Source organism: Penaeus vannamei, chromosome 17 (assembly GCF_042767895.1).
Source record: "Penaeus vannamei isolate JL-2024 chromosome 17, ASM4276789v1, whole genome shotgun sequence".
NCBI classification, from domain to species: Eukaryota; Metazoa; Arthropoda; class Malacostraca; order Decapoda; family Penaeidae; genus Penaeus; species Penaeus vannamei.
This window is the reverse complement of record NC_091565.1, coordinates 18,753,100-18,765,599: the sequence shown is the minus strand read 5'-3', so window position 1 is coordinate 18,765,599 and position 12,500 is coordinate 18,753,100. Positions and strand designations below refer to the sequence as shown.

The 12,500-nt window shown below is 42.4% G+C and overlaps 1 long non-coding RNA gene across 2 annotated transcripts; it reads right to left on the bottom strand.

The window, feature by feature from the left end:
• Nucleotides 1-1,221: 1,221 nt before the first annotated feature.
• On the bottom strand, nt 1,222-6,492 carry LOC113807709 (uncharacterized). 2 transcript variants are annotated; one of them, XR_003475922.2, is made up of 6 exons: nt 5,831-6,492; nt 3,833-3,989; nt 3,365-3,675; nt 2,673-3,041; nt 2,477-2,576; nt 1,223-2,380 (listed from the first exon to the last, which is right to left on the bottom strand). It is a non-coding gene; the product is annotated as an uncharacterized lncRNA (long non-coding RNA). The 2 variants fall into 2 exon arrangements; XR_011399194.1 differs by having other exon boundaries at nt 1,222-2,380; nt 2,477-3,041.
• Nucleotides 6,493-12,500: the final 6,008 nt, after the last annotated feature.

Below are 12,500 nucleotides of genomic sequence, written 5' to 3'. Positions count from 1 at the left end.
CGCCTCTGTCACCATTCGTAAGATAAGTTTTATCCTAAAAGTTTACGCTGATACGAGAAAAAAAAATGGCGTCATTGGCGTATCACCTACTGTGACGTCATCACCGGAGCTTCGAGCATTTGGGATTCAAAACAGATCTAGTCACTGGGCGATTTCCGTTAAACTGCTTTTCAGATTCAATTAATTTTATTGGTGATTATCCAATGATACTAAAGATTGCATTTCGGCATGATGAAAATTTGACTAACCATTAACTGGGATTTATTCATGAAAGGAGGGGTATATCTGAGCATGGTTTGCAACGTATGGTGTTATGTGAGTTATGCAATAAGTGCTAGTATACATTTTTTTTCCTTTTTTTTCCTCTTTCTGTCTCCCCTCTCTTCTCCCTCTCCGTCTTTATTTCTCTCCCGATACAAGTGGTCTAACCTGCAAATTCTTTCATCAAGTATTTATCATTTCAGCCAAACACGAAGGGATCTAAACTTTTCCTCACAAGTTATATCGAGATGAACACACGTCAGGGATCATCATCGAACTTCCTACGGTTTCTATATGGTTCCGTCAGAAGGGTTTTCCCAAAGTTTCGAATTTTTAACACCTTTTGGGGTGAACTGGGAATGAGATTTTTTTGAGGGGGTGTCTATTTAGATTTAGTTGTTTGTTTGTTTTTACTTTCATTATTCTTTGCTTATGATTGTCATTTACTTATTTCTCCGTGTCTTTTTCGTTTCTCACATTTTTTCGGCCCTTTTTTCACTACTTACCAAAGGCTAGTCTGGTTTTCTGTCGTGTTTTATGAGTTTGGTTGTATTTTTCTTTTGTTTTTGTTTTGTTTTATGCTTGTTTTTTGCGTTCGGAGCGGTTTGGTGTTTGACGTGAGGTGGTCTGCTGTTTGGCGCGAGGTGGTCTGCTGTTTGGCGTGAGGTGGTCTGCTGTTTGGCGTGAGGTGGTCTGCTGTTTGGCGTGTTCTATAGCATTTTGTGTGTGTGTGTGTGTGTGTGTGTGTGTGTGTGTGTGTGTGTGTGTGTGTGTGTGTGTGTGTGTGTGTGTGTGTGTGTACTTGGGATTTTGCATATTTTGGTATCTTTACATTTGAGGTGTTCTGCGTATAGCATGTTTGTTGTATGGTGTCTTATGAGGTGTTTGGAGTGTTGTTTTGAGTTACGTCTTATTTTATGTGAATAGGAAGTGACGGGAAAATTGTAAGGCCATGTGGATTAAGTGATTCCAAAGTCTCGCCAGCAGTAATGTTACCTAACTAGTATACCGGATAATACCATGGACGTGTAAAAAACAAAATTTCTATATACATTTTTATATAAGAACACTAAACATAGCTAAACAAAGGAGCACATCCACCCACCCCCCTCAAGAAGCTAGGCAACTACAGACCATTTCGAACGCAAGACGAGTAACCCCCACTCTAATCGCGTCCGTCCGTCGCCCTCTTAACAGGACCCACAGCCTGCCTCACTGGCCACCAGTATTACTAAATAATGGCATGTGCGTCCAAAGGCGTTCTTTAGACATGTATAATGGTCTGAGAATACCTTTAGACGAGCATGCCTTCAAATTTACAGGTGACACTGGCAGGGATCTGAGGAGCAGGAGTAAGGACAAAGCCAAGGTATGTCCACATGTCAGCAGACCATGTCTCAGTACCTACGGCTGTTTCAACTCCCTGGGTAGCAGTCCAGAATAAATGGGCAGAAATTGGTATGCAACTAGGGTATGCATTGTACACATACCAGTGAACCGTGGCTCCATACCTCTAGGCCCTCCTACCCAATACATTTCAGGAGGTTGTATGTGGAAAATGTAACTTTCAAATCAATGCCATGCTGATGAAAGACAATTACGAACATAAAAAGGGACAACAAAGTGTGGAAAAATTTTTTTTAGCAAAACAATTATGAACGATGACAACACTGACTTCTTAGCATACAAAGGATGGTTTGTTAAGATAATAAAAAAATAATAATTACCAGAGATGAATGGTTAAGGCAAGTCGTAAAAAGACTGGATTTCCATTAATATCTCCATTCTGACTAAAGGTATACATAATAAAGATCGAGGACAGTTAACTGGAATTACGATTATAGGTTCTAGAGTCCATCATATCAGTATAAACAAGCTGTAACTTCCTCCATAAAGTTGAATCAGGTCAGGTTTCTTCAGAGCAGCTCCGGGCGGATGTACCATTACATATTGCAGAGATGTGCTCATCCATCCTCCACTGTGGGGGAAGGGCATCAAGTGTAGCATGCCTCATCCTAACAACTGATGATTTGCATCAAATCTGTATCAAGCTTGGATCTTGGTAATCACTTACCCAAGATTTATTCTGAAATTCACTGCCATTGCCCAACTGGATCACCTGTGGAGGAACAAGAACCATTTTTTTAAATATAGAAATCACGAGCTTATTAACAGCTGCTTTAGAGTAATGCCATAATTGGTAAAAGCACATTACCTTGGAGCTCGAATTAATCCAGAGGCTGAAGCAGACAACAATATGCTCTTGTCACTGACCGCTATCCACAACTTTCTCAGGACTCTGGGAGGTACGTCAACTGCAAATGGCACGGTTATTAGTGGATTAAACGAGGTTGGTAAAAACTCGTGTCATTAGATTGCATTGCATTAGTTTTTCCAGTCTGATTCCCTACTTTAATTCCTGTAGTTGTTAATGAGCTGAATTCGCCGAATGCTATTAGTTTCTTTTTTTCATAATTTAACATGGTATGATCCATCTGCATTGTGAGGAAAGTCAATTTAAAAGCATTAAACACACTGCTGTTCTGTTCTATACTTTCTATCACAGTTTTTGGCCACTATATCCATATATGGATAGTAATCTTTAGCATCCCAGAGCTTGCAGTAGAGAATGATATTGAGGAGCATCTTGCGGCAAACAAATGGACAGCATCGGTTCTGCTTATTAGGTTAAATCTCATAACAAATCTACTGACGTGCGTCCGTTGTAATGCCCTGCCGTCATCCGCCATAGACTGGAGCAACGGCTTTGTCTTGCTCTCCTGTAAGAAATTAATATGCCATCACGTTATTTCCCACCAAAGAACACTGCATATCTATATAAAATATATGAATGACTGGCCTGAAAACAATGTCTTATGGGGGGGGGGGGGTGCGAAAACGAAATTATTTTGTCAGTATTTATTCCTCAAACAAGATTTTCATCTCTTCATTTACTAAAATATTCAGTATCGTTAATATTAGTGTGATGTATTTTCTCCTCAAAAATTAAATGAGAATGTAACAATAAAATCATCGTAATAATTATTAATGAAAGGATAAATTTAATTAGCAAATAAATAATAAAGCTTTTGTGAACTCTTACCTGATTTTTGTGCCGCTTAAAGGAATGTAATAGGCGTTTCACCCATTCCTTGAAATCTTTGATATTTGGCATGTGGATATACGCATTGTGCGGGTGTACAAAGCCTTCCGTTTTATTTATGATTATGAAGGATATTCGCGGTCACAGTCCAGCAGTGGCACCACGATGTTCTTTTTACCCAGACGAGCAGTACGCTTGACTGTGCTTTCTGCCCAGCACGTTTCCGGCGCACGAGAAGCGTTTCGTCGATCTCAATGATTGCAAGGGCACCTCCTATTGGATTTTGATTTCGTGGCCAGTTTTATTAACATCTACAAACAAAAATAAGAAAATTAAAAAGAAACGTAAATAAAATATATAAATAAAACAGGAAAAAGAAATTGTTCTTGTTTCTTTGGTGGATATGAAAAATCAAGTACATTTAATCTCACATGATCTCACAACTTTAATAAATAATTTCTCAATCACCGTTTGTTAATTGTTTATCTGCACGGTATTTGGAAGGTAAACTGCAGTTTGGGCAATTTACCATCCTTAACAAAACGCAGTTCAAAAGTTGCAGAAATGGGGACCACAAACTTCACACTTGCTGTTAATTTCCGAATAGTGGACTGCGTGGTGATAGCTGCAATATGTAACCGGGAAAACCCAGAGTAGATATTAAATAATGCGTTTTGAAATCATGTGGTATTTGTTAACGAGGACGATACACCTAAAGACGAAGCCTCAATACTTATTAGTATTCCCTCTGCCTAACGATATTGAGGAACCGAGATTTATTTTTTTTTTTATTTTTTTTTTTTTTTTTTGAGGGGTGGGGAGTTGTAATACAGATGGCACTGGAAGTCAATTCCAAGTTGGAGAACTAGGAAGTGATTCATGAAACGTTAACAAGGCAATTGAGTCAAACAATGCCTCAAAGATTTTTTTTTTTTCTTACACGGATGTTAAAAAATTGAAAGACGATCCAAACGTTTCCATAATACACGAAAAATGAATTCTTGAAAACTTTGCCCAACCAGCATAAAAAAAAAAAAAAAAAAAATAGCTGCAAATTAAACAAGAGCAAAATTTATGCACAAAAACTGGATTCTCTGGGAAGCTGTGTCAATGATGACAAACGGTTTATTCACAATTGCTTAAATCCCTTTAATTGCACTCTGGGCCAAAAGCTACAATTTAGCTGTAGAAAATATGGTAGTTTTTTGGAATACGTCCGCCTAACGGATCGCGACGATTTCGATATTGTTGGATTCCTCTCACTGTCTAGATTCCAAATGTTGAGAAATTATTGTGCAGACCCCCCCCCCCCTCACATCCTTTAGGCCATGTCACACTAGCACTTTTTCCGCATTATTTTTCCGGTGGCACCACGGAAATCCTGCTCATTTTGGCTCGCGCAGTCACACTAGCGATGAGAACCACAGAAACAGTCCGACCAAAATTCTAAACACAGAAAGATGGGTTCAACCCCCGCAGAGGCTCTGGCGATGATGGACGTTATTCTGGCTATGTGGCGATGATTTAATGCGAATCAACGAATGTATAATGCTAAATGAGGGCGTATTCTCGCTACTCTAATTCTAGTCAGCTGACGGGGACGAATGTAAACAAACGCGTGCAGCTAGTTACAAACTTGTATTTGTTTTTATTAAATACGAGAGAGAATTTTGCCAATTTTAAAATATTTACAGTTTAGACGGTCTTTTTGAATCGTTTTATATTATAAATACCTTTTTTACATTACTATAACGATTATCTATTATAGCTTGTCATCATTTGAACGAAAAAGACCACGGAAACATGGCAGCGAAAACGATAATTATCGTTTGACTGGAATTTATCGCATTCTCACAAAATACAAGCGGTAGCGAGAAAAAAAAAAAAAACACGAAAACGTCAAAGAACCACGGAAATTGTGCTGGTGTGACAACCCCTTTAACCACGAAAGCAGGGGAAGGCACGGAAGGTACCGGGGAAATTGCAGGGTAAAATGGAAATTATATACACAGAATCGGTCACTATATTGTCCCCTGCACCCCCCCCCCATGGGGAGCTGCCGCCCCCTAACCCCTGTCCAGGAAAATAAAGAATCCTCTACGTATTCACGGCAAGAGAGAGCGTTGGACACACTTTGCACCGCTCGCGCCTGCCGTGTGTATGTGGAAGATTCTTTGTTTTTCCTGGGTGGGGGTTGGAGCGGCGGCCCTCCATGGGGGGGGGGGGTAGCACGTGTCACAGCATTACACAATATAGAGTGATACTATTCATATCATTTACCCCGCAATTTTCCAGGTACTTTTCATGCCCTCCCCTGTTATTGGGGCCAAGAATGAGGGGGTTGGGAAGCACAATAAAACCTACATATTTGTATCGTAGACGATGAGAGGAATCCAACGATACCGAAATCGTCGCGATCCGTTAGGCGAACGTATTCCAAAAAATTACCGAAATTCTTTGACATACCTTCAGTGTGGAGAGTACAGACGAGCTGCGGCGAGGAATTGATGGATTCTTTTATTCTGGCAAGGAAGATGGCCCTGGCCAGATAGCCGAAGTGGCATCTCCTATCGAAGCGGGGCACTTTGGCTTTGGCTTCCCTCCTATTTCTCTTGATCGCTTCGCGTGCGCCATTTTGTAATGGTCAACAAAATTATATGAATGGTTCACAGATAGATGATAATAGCCCTCTTTTTGCCAACGATATTCCCTCTAACAGTCACTGATGACTTGCCACTGGGTGGATACGCTCTTTAGTGACGATAAGCAGAGTCACGCGTCTCCACAGGTACGAGAAAAGAATCCTACTTTTGTGGCAATCCTAAAATCCACTGCACTTCAGTTACTCGACCTACGTTATGTTCTCGTTTTCCAATGTTTTGGTTCATAAATATTTAGTAATTCCCTTGACCCACCCTTGTTTCTTGACATTATTTAAACACCAAATTAATACCTAATGACAAAATCGCATCTTGTTTAAAAATTGAAAGTCGATCCGTGCATAAGAAAAGCTCTCTTGCATATTAGGTGACTCAAAATTGAGCTTACTGTTATCGAAACCAGGTGTTCTTTGAAAGCGATTTTGGTTGGTTGGTTGTTTGTTTGGTTGTTGTTTGTTTGGTTGTTGTTTGTTTGGTTGTTGTTTGTTTGGTTGTTGTTTGTTTGGTTGTTGTTTGGTTGGTTGTTGTTTGGTTGGTTGTTGTTTGGTTGGTTGTTGTTTGGTTGGTTGTTGTTTGGTTGGTTGTTGTTTGGTTGGTTGTTGTTTGGTTGGTTGTTGTTTGGTTGGTTGTTGTTTGTTTGGTTGTTGTTTGTTTGGTTGTTGTTTGTTTGGTTGTTGTTTGTTTGGTTGTTGTTTGTTTGGTTGTTGTTTGTTTGGTTGTTGTTTGTTTGGTTGTTGTTTGTTTGGTTGTTGTTTGGTTGGTTGTTGTTTGTTTGGTTGTTGTTTGTTTGGTTGTCGGTTGGTTGTTTGGTTGTCGGTTGTTTGTTTGGTTGTCGGTTGGTTGTTTGGTTGTCGGTTGGTTGTTTGGTTGTCGGTTGGTTGTTTGGTTGTCGGTTGGTTGTTTGGTTGTTGTCGGTTGGTTGTTTGGTTGTTGTCGGTTGGTTGTTTGGTTGTCGGTTGATTGTTTGGTTGTCGGTTGATTGTTGTTGGTTGATTGGTTGGTTGTTGTTTCTTAGCTCTTCGCGATTTTTTTTTCCTAGCAATAAATTTTGTCTGCCAGACAAGTCAGTCGCACGTGGGACAGTTAAGCTCCGAGCCAATCAAGTTGATCGACCGGCAGAGATCGAGCTGGAGGTCAGCAAAATAGCCCGTACCTTAAAAGAAAAAAAAATAGTCTCACGGTAATGATCCATGATTACGAAAGCGACATGACATTAATACCAAATAACAGTGAGTAAAATAGCGCGCACCGCACATCTCTGAGCACGGATGGGAGAATGTTCAGAGTATCTGCGCATGACCGATCACGATTGTAACATCAGTGGATTCCTCTCTCTCTCTACCACCCGCATACCTATACAAATTGTGGCGCGGAAACCCACGATACCTAAAATATGGACCCTGACAGCAGGGTAGGGCACTGATGGTAACGGGGAAGTTTTGAAGTAGAATGTTAATATAGAAAGCTAGTCAATTTATAGTCAAAATGTCTCCCCATGGGAAGCTGCTGTCCACACCCATACACCACAAATAGTTTACTTATGGGTGGCAGAACAGTGTAGGACAGACGCTTCATCGGAACCTCCCGCATTTCGGTTGTAGCTGCATCTTCCTTGACTACGGATTTTTTGCCCTCTGCGGGGGTTTGCAGAGGCAGATCCCTGAATATCACATTGTAGTGTGATACTTATGTGTATCATTGGTAGAATATTTCGTGTATATTATTTACATCTTATCCTGCAATTTCCCTCGTACCTTTCATGCCCTCCCTGCTGTCGGGGATAGTTTTTCATATTATTTTGAGAGGGGGGGGGGGGCAAGAGGAATCTATGGTTATTACCATCGTCTTGCGAAAGTGCTCTAAACAATTACCATGAGGAAAATATTAACCATCAAATAAAATTAGCAATCAAACTATAGTGTTACATACAAATAAAATGACTCGCCTCTTAATGTTTCGACTGCTGCCGGTCGACTCAAACAACACGACTCCTCGGTGATGGCGCGAACGTAGAACTGCCAGTGCGGGCCTGCCACTCGCCTTACCGGACGAGGTGTTGGGTAGTTCCTCGGCGCGGATTTTGCCCTCGCCTTTTTCAGAAGCGAAGAATTTTATCCAACAGTGACGTGGATGTCAACAGTGTCCACGGTCATATCTTCCTATTTATCGCTGGTAGTAAACGAAACTTCTTTCAAAAAAAAAAAAAAAAAACGGGTTTCATTGACACGATACAGGAATCGTCTGGGAGCGAATGGCGAGCTCAACCCTCAAACTGCCACTCCGTCCCCGCCTTCGCTGGTCTGACAGCCTTATATGGCTTTAGCGGTAACGGCAAAGGGGAAATCTCTTGGGGTAGGCGGTCCCTTGCTCACCGAACGAGCTGACGACCTTCTGCGATGTAACGGTTGTTTCCTTGTGGGGCGTAGTTTAAAGTAGCGTTGTCCAAGCTGGGTACGTGGACAAACAAGGAAGACACACACGCACACACACACACACAACACACACACACACACACACACACACACACACACACACACACACACACACACACACACACACACACACACACACACACACACACACACACACACACACACACATACACACACACACACACACACACACACACAAACAGAAACATCACATGTTCTATGAATCATCTTTTTTATCCGTGTATTAAACACTCCTGCAATACAGTCTTTTAATAATAAGTATATTGCTTGCATTATCCTAAATAAAACTGTTTAGCCATGGTGGACGCGGGGGGGGGGGGGTACGTAACAGTACAAGAAGGTGATAAAGGGTACAATAGGCGAAAATGTCTGGAGGATAAATGGTCATTAGTCACTAAAACCTTCTTATAGATTATCTGTCTGTATCTATCAATTCATATATCTATCTGTTTATCTATCCATATTTCCACACCTCTTCCCGATCTCTCTATTTTCGAAGTCGCTTCTTTTCTTCAATTTTTATATCTTTTTTACCTTCTCTTCTTCCTCCAGTTCCTTTCTTTATTTCTCCTGTATGGCTTTTATAATTCCACCCATTCCTTGTTCATCCTTTCCTTCAGTTTCCCTCTTCTTATCCCATTCTCACTACAATAGAAAGACAAAGACAGAGAGAGAGAGAGATCGCCTCTGTCACGTCAAAATATGCAAAACATGAAATCCGCAATCACGGGAATTTGCAATCTTGGTTGGGAAGATGTGAGAGCCAAGGAACATCAGACTGTTGCTCTCTCTCTCTCTCTCTCTCTCTCTCTCTCTCTCTCTCTCTCTCTCTCACTCACTCACCTCTCTCTCCTCTCTCTCTCTCATCTCTCTCTCTCTCTCTCTCTCTCTCTCCCTCTCCCTCTCTCCCTCCCTCCCTCTCTCTCTCTCTCTCTCTCTCTCTCTCTCTCTCTCCCTCTCCTCCTCCTCTCTCTCTCTCTCTTTCTCTCTTTCTCTCTTTCTCTCTCTTCTCTCTCTCTCTCTCTCTCTCTCTCTCTCTCTCTCTCTCTCTCTCTCTCTCTCTCTCTCTCTCTCTCTCCTCCTCTCTCTCCCTCCCTCCCTCCCTCTCCCTTCTTCCTTCCTCTCTTCCCTCCCTCCCTCCCTCTCTCCCTTCCTCTCTCCCTCCCTCCTTTCCCCTCCCTCTCCCTTCCTCTCTCTCTCTCTCTCTCTCTCTCTCTCTCTCTCTCTCTCTCTCTCTCTCTCTCTCTCTCTCTCTCTCTCTCTCTCTCTCTCACACACACACACACACACACATATACACTCTCTCTCTCTCTCTTTCTCTCCCCGCCCTCTCTCTCTCTTTCTCTCTCCTCTCTCTTCCTCTCCTTCTCTCTCCTCTCTCTCCCTCTCACTCACTCTATCTCTCCCGACTCCTCTCTCTCTCTCTCTCTCCCTCCCTCCCTCCTCCTCCTCCCTCTCTCCCTTCCTCTCACCCCTCCCTCCTCTCTCCCTTCCCTCTCTCTCTCTCTCCCTCCTCTCCTCCCTCTCCTCTCTCCCTTCCTCTCTCCCTCCATCTCTCCCTCCCTCCCTCCCTCCCTCCCTCTACCTCCCTCTCCCTTCCTTCCTCTCTCTCTCTCTCTCTCTCTCTCTCTCTCTCTCTCTCTCTCTCTCTCTCTCTCTCTCTCTCTCTCTCTCTCTCTCTCTCTCTCTCTCTCTCGGTATTTCTTTCTCTCGAATGAATGGAGTGAGGAAGAGAAAGATAGTGACAGGAAATAGAGAAAAAGAAATAAAGAAGAGAAATTGCGAGATTGAGACAAGAGAACAAATGTGAATAAATGAGTTAGGAAGATAAAGAGGGAGAGAGATGTGGATAGAGACGGAGAGAAAATGGGTGATGAAGAAGGAAATTGAGAAGTTGATTAATAAAGAGAGAGAAAAAATGATAGAAGTGGACCGTAGAGTGAGAGAGAATCTGGCATAGAAGAGGCAGTGAATAAAAAACGAGAAAGAGACGGGGATAGAGAAGGAAGAAAAGCAGTGGATAATAAAAGGATTAGAGAAGGAAACACAAAGGAGAGTGAAAAGTGGATGAAAAGGGAGATAGAAAGACAGACGTAAACAGCAGATCAGGGAGAAATATCGAGAATGAAGAAAGAGCGAGAGCACGTAGAATGCAAGGAGAACGAAGTAGAGAAAAAAGAAAGCTAAATTAGGGAAAAAACAAAAGACAAACATATATGAAGAGGAAATAAGATAAAGAAGGTGGGGGGGTGCGAAAGTTAGTACAACATAGAAAACAAAGGGTGCAAGGACGAAATACAAGACAAAGAAGGCAGATAGAGAGAACAAGAAATAGGCAGTAATACACGACGGGGAAGAAGACTAGAGACAACAAAAGCGAAAAAATAACGAAAATAGTCATATGCAAATTGCTCAACTAGCCGGTTACAAGACTTTGCAACACGTAGGAATGAAAATGCAAGGCTAACGGTAAGACAATCAACATAAATTTTTCCTTGATAGCAATGTATACCGCTTGTTTTTCTTCTTCTTCTTCTTCTTTTTGTATGAAGACAACAAAATGCAAAAACCTAGAAAGCAAGTTTTATCCATTCGTTTTTTTTTTCTTTCTTTCTTTTTTTTTACCTTTACTATTTTTTTCTTATTCTTATTCGTTTAGTAATTTTTACCCTCTCTCTCTCTCTCTCTCTCTCTCTCTCTCTCTCTCTCTCTCTCTCTCTCTCTCTCTCTCTCTCTCTCTCTCTCTCTCTCTCCTCTCTCTCTCTCTCTCTCTCTCTCTCTCTCTCTCCCTCTCCCTCTCTCTCTCTCTCTCTCTCTCTCTCTCTCTCTCTCTCTCTCTCTCTCTCTCTCTCTCTCTCAGGCCTAACATTAACCACCACCTTTTCGCAGTAAGACACTGAGAAACATTTTCAAAGACGTCCAAGATCTTCCTTACTAAATCTCCTTTCATTTGGTGGATAATGAGTTCTAGATTCGTAGTGATAAAAGATGCAGATTTACTGCTGCTATAGTAAATTTGCGCCAAAGACTATACACCATATATAGTCATTGGCACAACGTCGAGTCCACTCTAGGCAGGACGTTCACCTCGCCAAAGTCAAAGATATAATAACCGAATCACTTGTTGTGGCAGATGTTTAGATAAATGGGTAGTTGCAGTTTGTTGCGGGTTTGTTTTGCGCTGTTTTCCCGAAGCGGTGCTCACCCTGCATTTAGGGAAATAGACGGGTAGACTCTCTCCTCTCTCTCCTCTCTCTCCTCTCTCTCCTCTCTCTCCTCTCTCTCCTCTCTCTCTCTCTCTCTCTCTCTCTCTCTCTCTCTCTCTCTCTCTCTCTCTCTCTCTCTCTCTCTCTCTCTCTCTCCCTCCTCTTTCCTTTCCTTCTCCCTTCCCTTCTCCCCCTCCCCCTCCCTCTCTCCACCCTCCCCTTTCCTTCTTCTCACCCCTCCCCTCCTCTCTCTCACCCTCCTCCCTCCCCCTCTCTCCCCTCTTCATCCCTCCCTCTCCCTCCTTCCTCTCTCTCCCTCCTCTTCTCTCTCCTCCTCCTCTCCCTCCTCTCTCCCCCCTCTCCCTCCCTCTCTCCCCCTCTCCCTCCTTCCCTCCTCTTGCCTCCTCTCCTCTCCTCTCATATATTCCTCATTACACATTACATTTTTCTGCTCTCCTCTCTCACACCATTTCTTCACTCTCCGCCTCTCGTTCTCGTACGGCAAATTTGCAGACTTGGGTTCAAATCAACCCCCCCCCCCCAGTGGATGGTAACCCCGGCCACTCCTTGCACACAGAGGGCAACAATAAACAGAATAACCGTTGTAATTAATTAAATTAAACTGGATAATTAGTTATCATTCTCCGTTTTTAACCTCTCTTTCACCTTCCCTCCGACTCTCCCTCACCCTTTCTCCACTCTTACTTCTCCCTCACCCTTTCTCCACTCTTTGCCTCTTCCTTCTTTCTCTCTTCAATTTTCTCCGCTCTCCTCTCTCCTTCCACCTACTCACACTCTTATCCTCCCTCCTTCCCTT